The sequence below is a fragment of the Loxodonta africana genome, chromosome 10, assembly GCF_030014295.1.
Source record: "Loxodonta africana isolate mLoxAfr1 chromosome 10, mLoxAfr1.hap2, whole genome shotgun sequence".
Classification (NCBI taxonomy): Eukaryota; Metazoa; Chordata; class Mammalia; order Proboscidea; family Elephantidae; genus Loxodonta; species Loxodonta africana.
This window is the reverse complement of record NC_087351.1, coordinates 91416613-91435229: the sequence shown is the minus strand read 5'-3', so window position 1 is coordinate 91435229 and position 18617 is coordinate 91416613. Positions and strand designations below refer to the sequence as shown.

Here is an 18617-nt window from a genome sequence, read left to right as displayed (position 1 = left end):
CAAGGATGGCTAACAGATACAAAGAGTAACCCTCACAATAAGATATTCTATGTATCATCCACAGGATAAAAAATATAAAACTATTAAATCAATATATACCATGGATATACCTTTAATTTCTGTGTGGATAGAAAAGGGAGAAAGGTGAAGAAGAAAAGAAGGCAAAATAAAATGGGAGACGAGAGAAACCTAGAGAGAAAATGACAGGGGAGAAAACCGATTAAAAGAAATCTCAATGTATGTCAAATTGCTCAGAGGCAAATCTCTCTCCTGGAAAAATAAAACTCTTAAGATTTTTATCTGTAAATGCTTCCAGAACACAGAACAAATAAAAGTGTTTGGAAACATGCATTCTGAAAAGGACTTTTTTTTTTTTTTTTTTCCCACTTCAGTGGAATAAACCTCTCTGAATCTATACGGTGGCAAGTGGTACTACTTACCCAAGGGCAAGCCGTCTATCTATACTAATGAAATAGTCTTGTCCTTTTAGCTTTCAGTGTTTTTCAGAGCAGTTAAGGACTAATGTAAGCCAGTGGTTCTCACATTTAAAACTTCATAAGAAGTATCTGTGAATAATGTTAAGAATTCAGATTCCAGGGCTCCACCTTTAATGTTTCTGATTCAGAAGATCTCAGGTGGGGCCTATGAAATGGCATTCTAACAAGGCCCAGGTACTCCTGATGCAGGTGATCCTCAGACCACTCTATGGAAAAATGGAGAACAATTCTTCATCTTACTGAAGTCATTCTGAGGCCCTATACCTAGTAGAAGGAATTTCCCATGGCTGCAAAAATAGAGCCCACTATAACTCCCAGTCCAGTTCTCTTTGCTAGAGGCTTTTAAGTCTTTCATTTTTGTAGCCATTCCTGGATAGTGCAAATGGCTAACACACTCAGCTGCTAACTGAAAGATTATAAGCTCCAGTCCATCCAGAGGCACCTTGGAAGAAAGAATTGGCAATCTATTTTTGAAAAGATCAGCCACTGAAAATCCTTTGAAGCACAGTTCTACTCTAACACCAATGTGATCACCATGAGTAAATGAGTGAAATCCCTTCTTCACATCCATACACTTATGTGACTTCTGCTATCAGAGAAAGTTCCCTCTCTCCTTATCCAAGACGAAACAATCCTCTAACTTTCTCTTTGCCATTTTTTTTTTCCTCTATTTTTTGGAAACTTGTTCTAACAACAATCTCCCCTACCTCTTCTACCTTCAAAATTTTCCTGTTACCTTTTTCCCTTCAAATTTCATCTCTCTCACAGAGGTACTCCCCATGACCCTGTCTCTTTCTCTTTTTCATTTCCCTTGGCATTTCATTCATTCACTCTGACACTTTGTATGCCCAACAGACATATAAAGCCCTTTGGGATACGGCCCCAGCATAATTTTTTGTAACATCATCTCTCATACTGTATATGTAGCAAAACCTGTGAAAAGCTGGAACCTGTTTAAGTCAGAAACTTGTCAGAGAAGGAAAACTCAAATATTTCCCACTAAAATGTGACAGAAAAGTGGTAAGGCTGCACCCTCTGAAAAGCAGAAAACTTTCAAGACCCAGAAAAACCGGGAAGTCCTGTCAAGTTCTGGCTCTCATAGGTTTCACTGTAATATTCAAACCACATCAGGTTGCACCTGGTTATTTCATCCATCTAAACCTATGCACACTAGTCCTGCTGCCCTCCACCTACTGGGAAACCAGTACTCACTCTCAGAACCTAACTTGAATATATTTCCACATTGAAGCCCTTCCCACCAGTCCCTTAAACTCACTAAAACTCTACTTTCTTCATCTATGCAATATGAGATGAGAATAGTAACTACTCCACAGCGTTATGTGAGGAGTCAGCAAGGTAATGCATGCAAAACATTTAACAGTAGCTGGTGTCTATTACATGGAAGGTTACCAACTCCAGTGATCATTCAAATGTCTCTCTTTCTGTACTACATTTGAGATGATAAGCATGAAGTAAGAGTCCTGTAGTAAACTGCCATCTGAAAGATACTATATCATGGGAGACACCCTTAAAATAACTCTATCACATCACAAAATCAGCTCAGAACAAGACAACATCTGCAAACAAAATGATGGTTTCCATGACAGTTCCTTTTACTCTCTCTTTCCATGTATTTGGTTGAAAAAGAAAAGGGAAAGGACAAAGTTTGAAGAGCTGCTGTTTACAGAGCATCTCTTATGGGCCAAGCACTTTGTGGTTATTTTTTATAACTCGACTCTCATGAGCACAGTTATCTACCTACAGTATGAAGTTGGGATTTCTATTCCTATTTTATAAGGAAAACACCTGAGAATCAGAGAATTTAAGTAACATGACTAAGGTCATTTAGGTTGTAAAGAGCAGAACCAGGGTTCAAACTCATCTCTGCGTTTCCAAATCAGAGTTTTTCCCACACAATTCACATTTCCATGAGTCAAGCATTTTTATTAGTCAGTACATTAGCACTTGAGATCAATACTAATGGCTGGTAAGGTCATATTGTTTACAGATAATTTAGAGCTATTTATCATTTTTATACCGTATCCTTATTGGCAACTGCTTGGCAAAGAGATGATTTTAAAGACATTCCTTCAAGATGTTCATTTTTGTTTCTTTTTCATAAGTTACTGAGACTACTCCTATATTCAGTTATTTTTGGTAGATTTTTCACTGCTTGACCCTGCTTGAAAAGAGTATTTCAAATGCATAATTCAGTGAATTTCAGTGAACTTGATTATTTTTTTCTCCAAATCTTTCACATCTGTCATACTGGAATCAGAGATTCTTCAGCTTGGAAACACTTGTGACTCCAATGACCTGGGGTAGAGTTTTAGTGTGAAGACAGAGTTAATGGCCAGAGAAAAGGCTATTGAAACTTGTAGGGAACACTGGTATGGATCAGAGACAATACTGTTGAAGGTTGGTGATAATATAGGTGGTAGTGGAGAAGGAAGTGGTGTTTTGAGGGGAGGGATTAGGACAGACTCCGGAGACATTTGCAGGAGAAGGTGATGTTTCATACTTTCAAGGAAGGAGCTTTCTGTCTAGTGCCCTACTGGGGCAGTTCTTCTTGGACAAACCCTGTATCTGGCTCCAGAGTCCATGCTCTGAACCACGATGTGATATTGATTCCCCAACACACTGTCTACTAAGATGACCTATTGCCTCCAACTCGACATTGGTCCTCTGTGACTGGAACCACAACCTCAGGGTACCCCTCCTCTCTGGCCCAGAATGAAGCTTTTGCAGATTTCCTAAGACTCTAATTGATGCCTCCACTCTGAACCCTTTTGCTAATGGTGGGTCTTTTAGAACACAAAGGACTAAAACAGGGTGCTTGTCCATTTCAGCGGGTATCAGACATTCCCACAAATGGCATTAGGGTATTGGGGTGAAGGGCTACAGGAGACTAGTGGGGATGATAAGGCACAAAATCACTGCTGCTACCTTGTATTTAAAGTAGCCCTGGTGTCACAGTGGTTAGGTGCTTGGCTGTTAACCCAAAGGTCGGTGGTTCCAACCAACCCACCAGTGGATCCATGGGAGAAGAGACTTGGCAATCTGCTCCGGTAAAGATTATAGCCTAGGAAACCCTGTGGGGAAGTCCTATTCTGTCCTATAGTGTCATTATGAGTTGGAATCAACTCAATGGCACACAACCACAACAACAACCTTGTACTGGGACTTAATATTTAATCCTCACACCTCTGTGACGGAAGCATTATTATCCAATTTTACAGCTGATGAAAGTAAGAAACATGGATGTGAAATAATCTTGGCCAAGGACAAGAGCTAGTAAGTACATACAAAGCCAGGTTTATCTGAGTGTTAAGCCTTTGCTCTTATACTTAGGTGCTGTCTAGATAGAAAAGGAAACTGTGGATGGGGTTAGGGCTTTAGACCAAGCTAACATGACAGTGCAGCTCTGAGGGAGCAGAGTGGAGGCTTGATGAAAGTAACCTGTTAGAGGAACCAAAGATGTTTCTTTGAACAGATACTCAGGCTGGATGAGAAAGGGGGGAGGAGTGGGTGAGATAAAAGGGAATCCCAGAGGCTGGCATAGATGAGGAGAGGGGAATACCCGCCACTTCGGGAGGGGACACTGGTGCATTAGGGAATATAATTATGCAGTGAGCTTACATTGGCTGAGGCCTGCCTGCCATGTCTGTGAGAACTCAAAAAGTCACCCTGGTCTCAATATCCTGGCTTTCTATTTCCCACCGATTTTGAGGTGATGCTGGCGGCAGTCTCCATAAAGACAGAGACTGTGCCTATTTTCTTCACATCCTAGTCTGATGCCTAGACCTGGTAGTTACTCAACACGCATTTGTATGAATCTATATGAATGCAGTCTGTGGACATAGAAATTCAAATTGTGAGTCAAGCAACATTCTCTTATATGGAAACAGGCAGAAAATGGGACTATGTATTTATTTCATCTAATTACGTATCCTGTTTGAGGCTAAATGTGCTTCTACTGAATCATAACCATAGCTTCCACTTGTATGGTGCTATGATTTGATCCAGTTCCCTGAAAACTAGAAGGAAGACAAGGTCCCATACACAGTTTGGCACACAGTAGCCACCCAATAGACTAGTGCTACTTGTTATTACCAATTTACAAAAACACAAGTAAGTGATCAAATATCAAGTAATAGGAATAAGTAGTAGTTTAGGAACCAGTTCAAAAGATGGAATGAAAGGAAAGAAATGCCCCATAAGGACTGAATTTTAAGTTGTCAAGTATAAAAATCCTTCTTACTCTAAGAACAAATATCCACCTAGTAGTTGCATGGTATCATACATTTCTTTTTATTAAATACTCAATTAATAACTTCTCAAATACTTAGTGCTCATTTATAACACACTACAATTTGTTTAGTGGCAGTGATAAAAGAAGCAACGTAGTGTGATCCCTGGATCAAAGTTGCTTAGAGTCTGATGGAGGTGATAATCACGTAAAAAATGTAACACAATGTTCTAAGTGCTCTATTACTAGGAGTCCCTGGGTGGCGCAAACAGTTAAGTACTCAACTACTAGCCCGTAGGTTGGTGGTTTGAACCCGCCCAGAGGCTCCTGGGAAGAGAGGCCTGGTGATCTGCTTCTTAAAGGTTACAGCTTTGAAAACTCTATGAAGCAGTTCTACACATGGGGTTGCCTTGAGTTGGAATTGCCTGAAAGGCAGCTAAAAACAACTACTAGTGTATACTCTTTAAAGTATACCTTAGGAACAGAGTGAAAGGAACAAGTTATTTCACTGTGAGTTTGGGGTTGTATATGTAGTAGGGTTGAAGTGAGGCTTCCAAAAGAAGGCAAAGCTTTTGCTCCTTAAAGAATGATCAGGAGCTTGTGTTCCACATAGCCCAGACATGGCAGGGCATCCCATACTGTCTACGCAGGTTGAGAAGGCTTGGCAAGTTCAGAGAATGGTGAGCAGTTCTATGTGGCAGGAAAGCAGAGGGCATTTTTATAAGCAGTAGATGAGTCTAAAGAGGTAGCCAAGGGCAGATTTTGAAGGGACTTTGTGCTGTGCTAAGGATTTTGTGTTTTATCTTCCATGCCAAAAAAAGCCCTTGAAATATCTTCAACAGGGTGTAGCGACTGTTTGCTATATTATTTAAGATCATTCAATTCTGATACAGAGAATAATAAAAACAAATGCAACGAATAAAACTCACTGGATGTGTTAAGTATAGAGAGTAAGTGGGTAATCTGTGAGGTCTGTTAAACATAAAGAAAATAAATGGAGCATACCTATATTGAACAAAGACAAAAATGATGGAGCAAATGAAAGCTACTTGCCTATAAAAAGGAATTAAAGTACTGAGTAAATCTTAAATATTCATAAAGCTCAAACAACATTACCTCCAGACTAACAGCTATGTTATCCCTAAATTAGTCAACCCATTGTGACACCCATTATAGTCCAATTCTGGCCCCATATTTGCTCTGCTTGAGACATACAGATAATACCTACGCCTGTAGGTCTCACCTGTGGCCAGACCTACTGTCCTTGCTTCTCTCTAATAGGACAAATGTATGCTGGCTCTAGACACCTCCCAGCTGCTGTGCCCATTTCTTATTCTCAGCTCTGGTCTTTGTAACTGCCCTGTCAGCAGGGAAGGCTGATATGGCAGAAAGAGAGCAAGATATATGAATGTTGTGTAACCCAGGATGCAGGTAGGATGGTTCGTTCATCCTGCTTTCACCCTATCCTGAATGTGTTCACCTGTCCATAGCTTTTCCCTTGGTTTCCACTGTGTGTTTACCTTGAGTTAATAATCCTATGATTCAAACATCTTAATTTGGTCTGTGAGCTTTTCTGTTCTGGGACTTCTGGAGAAGCTTGCTTGAATGTACTGGGAGACAACTGTTGCCTCAGGGCAACTTCACACATGACACAGGGGAGTGACAATCAGATTATTGTTTTAGAAAAATCACTCTGACCCTTCAAGTATAAAACCCAGGAGGCTGGGGAATGAAACTGGAGGCAGAGAGACCAGCTCCTGGCTGTCTTTTCCAGCCAAAGAAATACAACACATGTTTCACAAAAGGAGGATCTACACAGGAAGTAGAGAAAATGTCCTCAAGAACTGAATGCTTTACTTTTTTTTTTTAGTTTCTTAAAAGTTTTATTAATTTATTAAAAATCTTGAAATAGTTTAGACAGACAAGAAGTTGCAAAACTACTACAGGAAGATCCTTCTATCTATCATCCGCTTCCCCCAAAAGTAACATCTTATGCTAATGGTAATTATAATTCAACATCAAAACCAGGAAATTGATATTGGCACAACATAATTAACTAGAATATAGATTTTATTCAGATTTCACCAATTTTTAATGCCTTACTCTTAAACCAGAACAAACTTGACTCCTAAAAATGCCACAAAGTCAATGCAAAAACTACCTAGAGGAAAAAAATCCTAACGTCAAATAAAGAAAGGTTGAGTTTCCCCACATCCACCTAGGATTATCCACCCTTCCGGGTGCACTGAGGATGCCAGGAGAGCTCGTGGAGATAATGGCCTACCGTAATTACAGCATGGCCCCATAAGCTAATGTGGGCTGGCAGGAAGCCCTGAAGAAACCAAAACCGGCACACTAAAAATCACCTGGTGAAGGCAAGAACCGAATAACGATTCAACTGCCTTACGAGGAGAAGTGACTCAGCAGGGTATAAAGAAGAATACTGAATTTTCAGCTAGCCAGACTTGGCTTCAAATTCCTGTTCCAACACTTATAAGCTGTGTGACCTTGGACAGACACTTTAACTTCTCTGAGGCTCTGTCTCCCGGCTTGTAATTTGGTAAGAATACAATGAGGGACAAATAAGATAACATAGGAAATGTGTCATTGCAGATCTGCCATTGGTGAGGCCCCCTTTCATGTTTGCCTTCTCCATGTTGAAGACTATGTAGGTCTATAAATGAATAACAGAATAATTAACAACTCATATCCAACAGTTTACCCTAAAGCCAAACATAATTGTTTATCTGAAGGTACCTATTCTCCATTTCTTCTGTCTCCAGTTTATACCAACGTTAAGGACATATTACTTTAAACAACCTAACTATGCTGGTGGTTGCTAAGGAAACTTCCCTAGAGATAAACAAGACCAATGCTGGGTCATTCGGATTTCAAGCAGTCAGGCTTTGGAGAAACCGCAGCACATTCTCCTCTGAAGGGGACATTGTTCGGCCATGAGCTTTGGGACACCTTAAGCAGCTTATGAATTCCTGAAGTAGTGAACTCAACCTTAAGGCCACTGTGTAAAGTCAGTGTCATTTATATGGCCCTAGGAGGTAGACAGGAGCCCTGGGAGTACAGTGGTTAAGAACTCAGTTGCCATCCAAAGGGTCGGCAGTTCAAATCCACCAGCTGAACATTATGGGGCAGTTCTACTCTGTCCTGTAGGGTTGCTATGAGTCAGAATTGACTAGATGGCAATGGGTTTGGAGGTAAAGAACTCCTCAGTGATAGCTTCCGTTCTTGAAGACTAAGGTGCGTCATGTTTTCCATTGCCTCATATGCTTGCAAAAACTGGACAATGAATAATGAAAACCTAGGAAAAATGGACACCTTTGAATTATGGTGTTGGCAAAGAATATTGTATATACCACGAACTGCCAGAAGAATGAACAAATCTATCCAGAATGCTCCTTAGAAGGAGGGATGGTGAGACTATGTCTCACAAACTTTGAACATGACATCAGGAGGGATCAGTCCCTGGAGAAGGACAACATGCTTGGTAAAGTAGAGGGTCAGAAAAAAGAGAGGAAGACCTTCAACGAGATGACACAGTGGCTGTAAAAACGGGCTTAAGCATAACAACGATTGTGAGGATGGCCCAGAACCAGGCATTGTTTTGTTCAGTTGTATACAGGGTCACTATGAGTTGGAACCAGCTCGACGGCACCTAACAACAACAGCTTCCATTCTGAAACCTGCCACATTCTCATAAAACACTCTACTTCTAATTTTTCCTTGCATTTCTTTTTTAAAAATTGTATTTTTACAACCTAAAAAGCACAAACACACACACTCATGCATACACATTATTATTGTTAAATTTTGGAAAAAGGAACATGAGTTTGGGAGGCTGAATCATACAACGTGCAATTGACAAGGGTAATTTAATATGGCAAGGAAACTGAACAGATTTCTTTCTCTGCTACTATGAAGGAATATTTTATCAGATAAGCCACTGCTGTTTCGAGGAAGGGTGCGATACTTCAGGAAGAAGTGCTTTTTCACAACAGAGGCATTGCTTCCAACAAGGGAAGGGTAACTAAATTTACATAATATTAACATACTGTCAAGGAGCCCTGGAGACAGCATAAAGGTAAGCTCTTCTGTGACCAAAAGGTTGGAGGTTCAAGGCCACCCAGTGGTTCCATGGGAGAAATACCTGAAAATCTGCTCCCATAAAGATTACAGCCAAGAAAACCCTATGGGGCAGTTCTACTCTGTCACGTGGGGTTGCTGTGAATCAACTTGGTGGCACCTAACGATAACATACTGCCTGAATAAGTATACCAAACCTGTTGCTGTCGAGTTGATTCCAACTCATAGCAACCCTATAGGATGGATTAGAACTGCCCCATAGAGATTCCAAGGAGCACCTGGTGGATTCGAACTGCCGACCTTTTGGTTAGCAAGCATAGCACTTAACCACTACATCACCAGGGTTTCCCAGAATAAGTATACCCAGTACCCAGTGCCGTCGAGAATAAGTATTGGAACCCCCAAACATTTGTGGAGTGAACCTGTAAAATGGAGAGCAGAGAACTTTAAAAATTATAAGGGACCTTGACAATGATCAAGTCCAGTTTGTCTATGTCCTAGGGGAAGGTGACAGAATAATGAGGTAAGGTGAAATGGCTGAATTTTCAGAACAACAGGGTGGGAGCCCAAGACTCTGGGAAATCCCTTCTGTGACCTCACTGCCGAGACACAAGTAACTCTTCAGGCTAATTGAGGTTGAGACCATTGGAATGTTTGGTGCTAAAGGTGATCCATAGCTTTGTTTAATTGAAGTATAACTGATATATGATAAGCTGTACATATTTAAGGTTTACAATTTGTTAAGTGTTGACACATGTATATACCCATGACACCATCACCAAAATCAAGGTAATGAACATGCCCTTCACCCCTCAAAATGTCCTCATGTCCTTTTGTAGTCTCTTCTTCACACCCCCCACTTCTTTTCTACTGTTTTATATAAATAGAACCACACGATATGTGCTCTTTTTTGTCTGGTGTCTTTTGTTATGAGATTCATCCATGTTTGTGCATGTATCAATAGTTTACTCCTTTTCTATTGCTGAGTAAGGCAAATCAGATTTCTTGCTTATCCACTCACTTGTCAATGGACAATTGTGCTGTCTCAAGTTTGGGGCATTACAAAGAAAACTGTAATGAACATTCATGTAAAAGTGTTTGTATGGAGTATGTTTCATTTCTCTTTGTGCATAATGGTTTAATCCATAAACTCAGTTTTCTTTCTTTCCTTAATCCCAGGGAGAAGACTTTAAGTTAAAACTTTGATCATTTTCAGTAACAAGAGAAATTACCACAGCAGCTAACAGGACTAGTTCCGGAAATGTCTGCAAAGTCCCATGAGGACTTTCCCAACTACACATGAGGGGCATCAGAGAAACTGGGAGTCTGCACTAGAAGAATTCTAGTTCTTGCAATATTACTGGTATCCTATTTTATTCCCAAAATGGTGTGATCTGAAAAAAGCACAGCTTTAACACAAAGACAAATGGGATATAGGCAAATTGTCATGCATGCTAAGAGCTGTTCCATATTAACACCCATTCTAATTAATATATTTAACATTCAGTTCTCATGGTCTCCTCGTTTAGAGGGGTGAGACAGCCTAAAAGACTTGGGATAATTACATTCTAACAATAAACACATATTGAATATCAATAATGTTGAAAATACTGCATAACTTCAAAGAATTTATAATGCAATAGAAGGCCATGCATATAAAAAAAAATTAAGAAAGTGTCAAGTGAAGTAAATTCTATAATAGAAACCAAATCAAATAGTCTGAAGACACATATCAAAAGGGGTTTAAAGGGGTTAGTCCCAATCGGGAGTACGGAGGAAGTATGTCCTAGCAGTTACCATATGGTAAAGGTTGTTCCCATTTTTCAGATGAGAAAAATGAAGCAGAGAGGAGCTAAGTAATTTGCCCAACCCTGGTTCAAGGGTTGGCAAATTTTTTCAGTAAAGGGCCAGATGGTAAATATTTTTGTCCTGATGAGCTATACCGTCTCTGTTGCAAGCATTTAATTGTGCTGTGTAGCATGAAAGCAGCCAGAGACAATACATTAAATGTCTGAGTGTGGCTATGTTCCAATAAAAGTTTATTTACAAAAAGAGGAGGTGGGATATATTGGCCTGCAGGTTGTAGTTTGCCAGCCCCTGTCCTGGTCTAGTTACGGGGCCCTTGTACTTAACCTCTATGCTATACCACCGCCAGCAGAGGTCACTGCAGGAAAATGTGAACAATGGCTGGAAGACAGAAACATGACAGGGTGTGTGTGTTTGTTTACAAGGGGGAGTAGGGGGAAAGTGGGTTGTGAAGGGAGGGAGAAGGTAGCAAAGACAGTAAATAGAGCGTATATCATGCTAAGGAATGGGACATTATTCAGTAAGCAGTGGGAAGCTTTTGGAGAGTTATATAAAAAAGGGTATGAGGTAGATTAGATTAAACGCAGAGCAGATAAACTAAAGAGAAGACATGGAACTTACTTAGGAAAGAGGCAAATCAACTCTAACTTTAGTGGTGAAGAGCTTGGCTGGTAACCAAAAGGTCAGCAGTTCGAATCCACCAATCGCTCCTTGGAAACCCTATGGGGCAGTTCTACTCTGTCCTATAGGGGTGCTATGAGTTGGAATTGACTCAACAGCAATGGGTCTGGGTTGTTTGTTTGTTTGTTTTTAATAGCCAGTAGAGAAATAAATGAAAGCTAAAAAAAGAAGAGATAGCTAGGTGATCGGTTGGATGATGGGGTGAGGCGTAGAGAGGGAATTTTGAGGGTAACTTTTGGATTTCCAGCATGGATAATTTGGTCTTGCCACTTATTTTGGATGAAACAAGGAGAAGAGAGAACTGGGCTTGGAAGCAACTCAGATGAACCCTTTTTAGGACATCTGGAGTGTGAGATGTTGATGACCAGGAGGTAATCAGAAATGTGGTCTAGAATTCCAGTCAGGTAGAGAAGAGTAGGGCTGTAAATATCCATATACACATAGCCACAGCTTTGAGTCCAAAAATAGCGTTTTCATTTATCTCTGCCACCTACAAACTGCCATGACCTTCCACTGACATCAGAAACTGTGTCTCATGGCATAATGGAAGCCATGTTTGGTGTTATTCAAACTCAATGCCAGAAACTGTTAAGGTACTGTGGCCTCAGAGCTACAGTGTGACTCGCCTCTCCCAAGTGCCTGGGAGCTAACTGCTTAGGCACAGGGAAGCCCATGGTAGTAAGTCCACATTTAAGCCCATGGTCTTTCTTTTCTCAAATAACACCCTTGGGTCTCCGCCACCAGGAAGAAGACTTGCTGCCTGCTGAGGGGTCTGGAGTAGAGGCAGAGGTAGGAGAGGGGGAGCTGAAGTGGTGTGTGAATCTGCCCAGGAGCTTCCTCTCTAGAAACTGTGCTCTGACAGGCCCCCTTTAGAGCATCCTGTGTACAAGGCCACTCCCGGGCTCTTTTCACACAGGCCTCCTTCCTGGCCATTCATATGCATGAGCTTGATGCATGGCTGGGGAAATGGACAGGTGCTTTACTCTAATGAAAGTTTGGAAAGCTCTCTTTTAAGTTCAAAAATACCTCATGGCATTTAAAGAACAGGATTTCACAGAAATAGACCGCAGGATGAAGGTGGATAAATTTAGCAAGACCTCTATGCCAGAGCCATCACTTCTGCATTATTTTTCTTGTTCTCTGGCGCCCTCCTGTGTTCTGTTCTCAGATAACACTTGATTTACAAGGCCATACAGGAAACCCGGAAACCCGGGTGGCGTAGTGGTTAAGTGATAGGGCTGCTAACCAAAGGGACTGCACTTCCAATAGCCAGGCGCTCCTTGGGAACTCTACGGGGCAGTTCTACTCTGTTTTATAGGGTTGCTTTATGAGTCGGAATAGACTGGACGGTTTGGTCTTGGTTTGGACAGGAAACCCAGAAACCCTCGTGGTGTAGTAGCGAAGTGGTAAGGAAGCTGACCAAATGGTTGGCAGTTTGAATCCACCAGACGCTCCTTGGAAATTCTATAGGGCAGTTCTACTCTGTCCTATAGGGTTGCTGTGAGTCGAAATCGATACGACAGCAACCGGTTTGGTTTTTTGGTATAGGAACCCCTGGTGGTGTACTAGTTTGGTTTTTGGTTTTTATAGCTTTAGCTGGAAACCCTGGTGGCATAATGGTTAAGAGCGATAGCTGCTAACCAAAAGGCCAGCAGTTTAAATCCACCAGGAGCTCCTTGGAAATTCTATGGGGCAGTTCTACTCTGTCCTATAGGGTTGCTATGAGTCGGAATCCACTCAACAGCAATGGGTTTGTTTTTTTTCTTTTTTTGGTTTTATAGATTCGAGTAAAGTTAACTCAATTAACAGGGACCTTTCTTTTGATAACATAATGTGACCTCATTACCACATCCCATAGGCTTCAGTATGTTTCAACAAATATGTTTCCATATCAACAGTAAAGAAAAAAAACAGTAGATGTTAAAAAAAAAGTTGAAGACAACGTCCAAGATTTAGCATGCTCAAAAAATGTTTGTCAGATGACTGAAGGCTCCTCAGCCATAAGGTAAGGGCATCTGTGCTGTCTTTTCAACATATTCTTTTATAGAAAATAAATAGGGAATTGCCAAATAACTTCATTATCTTGGATGATATTGGTTTATCCTGGCTTATGTTTGTATCTGTTCTATAAATTTAAAAAAAAAAAAAAAAAAAAACCAGACCTGTTGCCATCTAGTCAATTCTGACTCACGGTGACTCTGTAGGACAGAGTAGAACTGCCCCATAGGGTTTCCAAGAAGTGGCTGGTGGATTCGAACTGCCTACCTTTTGGTTAGCAGCTGTAGCTCTTAACCACTGTACCACCAGGGTTCCATAAACTATTAAAAAAAAAAAAAAAAAAAAACCCACTGCCGTGGAGTTGATTCCAACTTATAGTGACCCTTTAAGGCAGAGCAGAACTGCCCCATGGGGTTTCCAAAGAGCGCCTGGAGAATTTGAACTACCAACCTTTTGGTTAGCAACCCAATGCTTAACCACTACACCACCATGGTTTCCAAAAATCCTACAGAACCTGGGATTCCCAGGCGGTCTCCCATCCAAGAACTAACCAGGCCTGACCCTGCTTAGCTTCCGAGATCAGAGGAGATCAGGCTCATTCAGGGTAGCAACTATCAAATAAGTTTTATTTAAGCTTTATTCTTCATGAATTCCTTCATTTAAATATTTATTGACTTAAGTCTGACAAGAAAGACACAGCTGTTGACCTCAAGGAACACACAGTCTACTGGTGGATACAGGTAAGTGAAACCCACTAGAATAGAGATGGACAATCACGAAGGTGAGGGGAAACAACTCAAGTTAGAATTCTTTTATGTCAAATATTGTAAACACTGAAAATTGCCTGGGGACCATCTCCCACCCACCCACCCACCCGTCCACCCACCACCTAGATTTTGGTCTCCACAGGGTAAGTTAGTATCTTATTTGTACAACTCAGCAACTCCAAGAACTCTGCTGAGTACACAGAAAAAAAAAAATTAAAATAGTCGCTATGGAGTTGACTTCGACTAATGGTGACCCCATGTGTGTCAGAGTGGAACTATGCTCCATAGGATTTTTGATGGCTGCTTTTTCAGAAGTAGATCATGAAAGCCTTTCTTCTGAGGCGCCTTTGGGTAGATTCCAACCTCCAACCTTTTGGTTAGCAACCAAGTACATTAAACCTTTGCACCACCCAGGGACTAGCGTAAAGAAGCTACCATGAAGTTTTAAAAGATTCAATGAACCCTTCTTAGAATGGTTTCTACCTCACTGAACAAGAAGGAAGGATAAGATTTGAAGGAATATATCAAAAAAACACCCCTGCATTCTCTTAATTGCTGAAAAGATATGGCTCGAGGTTAAGAACTGACGGTATATGCTGTATGCTACTTGTCTTGGCCCTTGGCCCTCCTACCTAAGTTACTAAGTCTGGACACAACTTCTCAGCCACATTTTACAAAGGCATCCATACCTTTTCCAGCTCCTAGCTGCCTTATATCTATATATAACGTTCTTTTTGCAGGAGTTCCATCATTCAGTAATATTAGAATATTTTATCTACTGCAATCAAAATCCAATTCCATATCCACAACTCCAACCATGCCATTATTAAGCCTCTTCCGTCAAGATCTTTCTAGCTCAAACACAAAAACCTGACCATGTTTCCATAGGGCCTGGGTCTAAAATCTGTAATCTCCTTGAGGCTGGAAACTTTTCTTACTTTTGTTCTGTAGCATTTGGCTCAGAAAAACAAGAATCCAAAAATATTATTAAATTTGGCTTTAACCAAATGCCGACTGTGAACTCCTCCACCAGCCATCACCACAGGGCCCTACTTCTCCCATTTTAACCAAGTCTTCAAGCTCACATTCTCCCTTGTAGCTAAATAGTTGACTTGAATTCTAGCATTGAAACCTTCTTCCCTTTCAGCTCAGTAATGAGGTCACTCCTGAGGTTCACCTCTCAGCCAAAGATTGAACAGACCCATGGAACAAAACAAGACTAAAGGGGTACACCAGCCCTGGGGCAGGGACTGGAAGGCAGGAGGGAACAGGAAAGCTGGTAATAGGGAACCCAGGGTTGAGAAGGGAGAGTGTTGACCTGTCGTGGTGTTATTGACCAATGTCATACAGCAATGTGTGTACTGTTTAATGAGAAACTAGTTTGTTCTGTAAACCTTCATCTAAAGTTCAATTTAAAAAAAATGAAAATGCAAAAAAAAAATCTTCTGCTCCTAAGAATTTGCTTGTGAACACCAGTGTTACTGGGATAATCTCCCATCACCTATGTGTGATGTTTTATTCCTTTCCTCCATTGGATTGTAACTCAACGCCAGCTCCTTTGGGATGTTTTCACCGACATAACATGGGCTGTAAAGGAAAGGGCAGTTTTCTGAATCTGGGTTCTAGTTCCACTTCTGCTATTTTTGAGTAAAGCACTTAATAGTAAATACCAGTAAATACCTGATCCTCTGGGTCCGCATCTGTGAAATGGGACTATTAGTAAACAGCACAGAAGCCTTCAAGGGTCAAATGAGATCACCTGAGAACAAAGTAAACGTTAATATTGCTGGTTTCTTGTCTTTACTTCCTCCCTGATTAACCCGATCCCTTCTCTTACCTAAAATCATAAAATCCTATGATTATTGCATACAAATTGATTGCATTTTGTTTTTATAATTATTATTGTCTCTTATCTAAAGGCACAGACCGATTCTTATTCCTGGTAGGATGCTAAGTGATACTTTAGCCACCAGATGCTATTGATTGTTTACACCACTATGCCCACCAACCAGCCCGCTTCCCAAACCCTGCTTCAAAACTCCAAGGTCTTGACTTTTTTAGAAGAAAATCTCCTTAGTTCTGTATCCAAATAATCTGATAAACCACAAAACGAAACAAATGAACAACAACAACAGAAAAAAAAACAAACACAAACCGGTTGCCATCAAATCTACCCTGACTCATGGCAACCTCACGTGTGCAGAGCAGAACTGCTCCATAGGGTTTTCAAGGCTGGGATCTTTTGGAAGGAGCTTGCTGGGACTTTCTTCTGTGGCACCCATGGGTGGGTTTGAACCACCAGTCTTTTAGTTAGTAGTCCAGCACTTAACTATTCCCACCACTCAGAGACCGCAGTAAATCACACACACACAAAAACCAAACCCCTGGCTGTGGGGTCGATTCAGACTCACAGCGACCCTCCAAGGATAGGGCTGATCTGCCCAGAGGGTTTCCGAGGCTGTGTCTAAGCCAGGACTGCTCCATCACGCTCCCACAGAGCAGCTGGTGCGTTCCAATTGCCGACCTTTCAGTGCGCAGCTGAGCGCTTAACCACTGTGCCACCAGGGTTCTTTTCAATAAATCGCAAGTTCTAGCTAATTCATAAAAAAAAAAGTTTTTGATGATTTCTTTCAAGTTGTGAATCAATTAGGGGGTAAAAGGCAAAACTCTATGTTATTGCTGATCAAAATTCCTTCATCTTATCCCCTTGATCTTACTTAGGAAAATAGCATATTCCTTTTATTCTTTTAAAAAGCTGGTCAGGCAGATGTCTCTCTCCTTTTACTCTTTACACTGAAATTTTGTGTATATAAATTATACCAGTCTCACATTATTTTCTGTGCAAATAACAAAAAGAAATTTCTAGGTACAACATGCTCTGGAGTACCATGACAACATGCAGAGAGAACCACTCAGATTTCTTGCTCTCAGGGACTAGAATAAGAGTAAAGTTTGCTGAGCCTTTCTACCAGTCACCACTACAGCCTAGTATGATGGGAACAGTCTTGGAGAAAGAAAACTTTGGCTCAAATGCTGGCTCTCTACTTAGCGGTTGTACCAGCTGTAGGCTTTCCTTAAAAAACATGCAATCTTTGAACCTCAGACCCCATTTGCAAAGCTATCTCCAGTGCAGATTAAAGTATTTAAAAAATCAGTTTCTTCTTTCTGCCCTCCCTTAACCAGTTGCCTTCGCGTCAACTCCAACTCATGGCGACCCATGTGTGTCAGAGTAGAACTGTGCTCCATAGGGTTTTCAATGGGTGATTTTTTGGAAGTAGATCTCCAGGCTTTTCTTCCAAGGTACCTCTGGGTGGACTCAAACCTGCAACCTTTCAGTTAGCAGCCAAGTAAGTTAACCATTTGCACCACCTAGGGACTCCCTTTCTTCCTTAGCTAAGTGAATTCTTTACCTTTCTTGGTGCACCAACAGCAATTCATGCTACAATTTATCTGTTACATGTCTATCTCATCCACCAGACTTGAAGATAGAGACCGAGGAGAATTTGTCTTAAGTACTGGGTATTACAAACAGAATGTCTGGGACATAATAAGTACTCAACAAATGCTCGTAAGAATATTCCATCTCAACATACCATACTACACATAAGTAGAGGCGCTGCTGAGTATTTCAAAATGTTACCAAAACTCTCAAACACCATTTACTGACAACTTTAATGTGCCAGGAACATGTATTTTAATGTTAACCTGTTTCACTTCCATCTCCTGATGCCCAAACTCAGAGTCCCTGTAGGACCATCCACTGAAGCATACATAGGGTGTCTGGTTTTCTCTGCAACTCAGTCCTTTCTTAACTTCTACACATCACCCTCTCTGACACAGGGCTACAGCTTTTAGGCCAGTAGGAGCTTGGAAAACTTAAGCGCAAAGAGTTTAAATGGGTATAAAACAGCTTCCAAATTTTGAAAATCTTGTAGCTCTCTATAGTTTTTCACACCATCAATTTAGAGAAGGTTTGAAGCAGACAGACATAACTAATAATGATAAAGTTAACATGTATTGAAAGCTTACAATGTTCCAGACACTGTGCTAAGCACTTTACCTGTATTATTTCAGTTAAGCTTCACAAATATATTATATAGCTATTATTTATATACTCGATGGCACTGGTTTTTTTTTTTTTTTTTTTTAATCACTATGAGGAAATTAAAGCACTGAGGTATTTAATCATTTCCTTAAATTTAAAAACTAAAAGTAACAGAGCCAGAATTTTCCACTTGCTCTTAAATCTATACTTGTCTTTGCCTGGGGCTCCCCTAAAAGCAGACTCTGAGATAAGGTTTTGGGTACCAGTAGTTTTGTTGGGGAGTAGGATAGTGATCCCAGGAAGTAGGGTGAGGAAATTAGAAGTGAGACAGAGAAAGAAGAAAACCCATTAATGGCCAGATTATTGGTGTGGGTACCTGGAATCTGGTCCCACCAAGGACCCTCTGAGATACTGTGTTGAACATGCCTTAGTATCATCTCAAAAAAAATAAAAAAAAAAACAAAACCCAGTGCTGT

General features: G+C 40.8%; 1 protein-coding gene and 1 pseudogene across 10 annotated transcripts in view; both read right to left on the bottom strand.

Annotated features, from left to right (window-relative positions):
* Positions 1–18617, bottom strand: part of NRXN3 (neurexin 3) — a 1785202-nt gene that overhangs the window by 992213 nt on the left and 774372 nt on the right. The gene's annotated exons all lie outside the window — the stretch shown is intronic.
* Positions 13832–13948, bottom strand: LOC135232643 (5S ribosomal RNA; annotated as a pseudogene).